Consider the following 3069-nt stretch of genomic DNA (forward strand, 5'->3'; position numbering starts at 1 on the left):
ACAACGGAACTTGGCCCAACTACTCGATTTTCTTACTTTGAAGCTTCTGTACCTAGCACTTGTATTTGAGCAACACAAAACAGTTAAGAAAGACTTTTCCACGTCAAAAAGAAAGATCTAGGAGCTTAGAACACGCTGTGCTAAAGTTATTGTTTATTAAAAACAAATTTCAGTTGTACAGAATGAATGAATGAATGAATGAATGAATGACAGACACACACAACAACTACCTATACCTCGCGTAGGCGAGGCCAATAAATAATACGTGATTAAATACATACTGTACATGAATAGATAAATAAATACCATATAGTGCAGAATATTTGAAGGCTGTAACTTGCAAAAATTTGCCTAAAAATCTATTGATTTTTGCAAATTATATTTTCCAAATTTATGTCGCCTACCATCTTTTACCATAGCAATTCGATTTTTATGGAATTAATTTTTGAGAATCTTAAAAATTTCTCAAAATCTGAAAATTTACACCCCTCATAAATTTTGCACTATACAGTACATGATTCGATAAATTTAATAAATAAATAAATAAATACTAATCTTAATACAGTATAATAATTAATTTTACTTCCTAAGCAGTTGTACTACAGCTACAGCAGTGAATGCATCCAGTCCATTAAATTTAAAAATAATCAAGATAAATCATTATTATTATTATTATTATTATTATTATTATTATTATTAAAGAACTTTACAATATACATATAATTTACAGAAATCAAAATATAAGGACATCTCTATAATCAGGACAGGTACATTGCTTCCCACAAAGCATGCTAAGTGATCTAAACAGGACAAGCTGACCAGCACTATCATTCTACAGTTCATGGCTACTTTAAATTTTTTTTTAAATTCAATTTTGATCGGAATTGGCTCAAACTTTCTACACAACATAAGAACATGTATACATGTACGTATCAGAGAAATTATTAAAATAAAGATTGACTCCTTTTTATTTTTTGGCAAAATTTACAGGGACTTTGGCTTGATTTTTTAGTAACTTTAAAATTTTTTTAAAATTAATTTTGATTAGAATTTACTCAAACTTTCTATACAACATTAAAACTTGTACATGTATATGCATTACAAGAAATTATAGAATAGAGAGTTCTCTCTCTTTTCAATTTTGGCAAAATTTGTGGCCCAATTCTCATTTACATGTAATTAAACAAATTTAAAGCAAATACATGTACATAATAGTTACAGCACTCTTTACTGTGCTATAATTAATTTATGGGATGTAGTGGGTGCATCAAAGGCGTCCGCCAAATACACTCCTAGAGAAGTTTTCTCAAGTCTTCAAGGTTGAGACAAAGCCAGCACAAACATTTAAAAGCTCACAAGACAATTTTCTTTGCCACATAACACGGACTTGGCTGCCCGACGATCAATACAAGAACATCTCTGGGCACTGAAAGACAGCAAAATGCCGACAATGGTCGTAAAGGAGTGTTGCGAGTCTGTTCCGCAATAGGTAGAGCAGTTTCATTTCTTCTCTGGTCACAAAAAACTTCTCACCCAGTACTGCTAGCCATTGTGAAACCAACCAACCGACACTAACTTCCGGTGCTGTACTAGTGCTGTATGCAATATAATGGAACAGGCGGTGCCTTTGATGCACCCATGTAGTATACTATAAATGTATATACAGTATCATGTGATGGTCATGTGACTATGGTGTACCTGTACAACGTAACCACTCATACACTTGAAGTATTTTGGTTGTGGCCGTCCATTAACTAACACAATACCAGTTAGACCACCTTTTGACTTCCTGTCAGCTAGTACATCTAACAGACTGTAGAGAGAGGAGGAAGAAAAGGAGAGAGAGGAAAGTTTAATCATATAAGCTATTGAGTAACTCAAAGAATATGAACAAAGTATAATATGTATGTACCATGTTTATAGGGAGTTAAAGGGATATTGGCGCAGTTTACTGAAGAGCTGCATGGCTTGAGTACACAAAAAGTTTATAAATCCAAAAAATTGCTGCGGGCTTATACATGTATCTTGTAATATAGCAGCAGTTTATGCTCTGACTCTTGCTCTGGAGCTCTGATACTTTAACAAATGATGTCTTATGTTTATCTCCACCAAACTAAAGGTAAGCAATTAACTGCATTTTTCTTCATCAAGTTTGCCATCCGTAAAAGGCTAGTGTCTTTTTGACGGGTAAGTTTGACCTTATAGCTGTGTTTACTGGAGTCCATATCTTCTTGAGCTCTCCGTACACGGCAACAGTATCCCTTTAAGACACACATGTACTAGCTTGTACATTATATGTGTATTTACTGCACAAAGAAAGTACCTTTTCAATCCCCTCCAGCTCTTGTTCAATTTTCATAATCTTTCTCTCAATAGTATTTGTTGATTCTGAAATATCCTCAAGCTTCTTGAGACACTCGTCTTGAGCTGGATCAGTCTATCCAGTGATAAAATTAGAAAAAAATGTAAGACATAATAAGGAATGAGCCTAAAGCACTTGCAGTTAGCATTACAGTAAAGTCAGTGTGGATGTAATACCTTTACCAGAAACTTTTGATGCATATGTATGTACTGTATGCATAATTTGTACATATACCTGCAAATGTAACCTTAAAATTTGTAATTAGCAAGAACATGCAATAAAACCCTCATAGCTGACTTTAATTAGTACAAGTGGATTATACACAGCATGACTATAGATATTTGTAACTAAAAAGAAATTTCGCTCAAAATACAGACATACGTACACGTACCTTTCTTCCCAATAGCATTATTTTGCTATTATTCTTATTCCTGCTTCACTAACTAACTCATCTTCTTTCCTAAGAGTCTTTCCTATTAAACAATGACTCATACTTAATCCGATCAGATTACATAATGAAATCAATTTCACTAATAATAATTAACACCCACAATTAATACAGTATTATAGTCTGATTACTTAATGACCCTCAGTTTTAGTACATACTACCAATGGTACATTACAAAAATTACATTAAAAAAGATATTAATCTGCATCCAAAAATAATATTAGCAGTAAAATTAAGTTACTATACATATCATATTAAG

At 32.7% G+C, this 3069-nt stretch overlaps 2 long non-coding RNA genes across 2 annotated transcripts in view; both read right to left on the bottom strand.

Annotated features, from left to right (window-relative positions):
* LOC109587896 (uncharacterized) overlaps positions 1-631 on the bottom strand; it is a 2535-nt gene extending 1904 nt beyond the window's left edge. Inside the window, exon 1 of the long non-coding RNA XR_002187859.1 lies at positions 584-631. This is a non-coding gene — a long non-coding RNA (uncharacterized LOC109587896). The remainder of the gene's footprint in view (positions 1-583) is intronic.
* A 1055-nt stretch (positions 632-1686) lies between these two features.
* Positions 1687-2876, bottom strand: LOC109587897 (uncharacterized). Its single transcript, XR_002187860.1, has 3 exons — positions 2754-2876; positions 2324-2437; positions 1687-1813 (listed from the first exon to the last, which is right to left on the bottom strand). It is a non-coding gene; the product is annotated as an uncharacterized LOC109587897 (long non-coding RNA).
* Between the last annotated feature and the right edge of the window lie 193 nt (positions 2877-3069).

The sequence above is a fragment of the Amphimedon queenslandica genome, unplaced genomic scaffold (genome assembly GCF_000090795.2).
Source record: "Amphimedon queenslandica unplaced genomic scaffold, v1.1 AMPQUscaffold_12398, whole genome shotgun sequence".
Taxonomy (NCBI): domain Eukaryota; kingdom Metazoa; phylum Porifera; class Demospongiae; order Haplosclerida; family Niphatidae; genus Amphimedon; species Amphimedon queenslandica.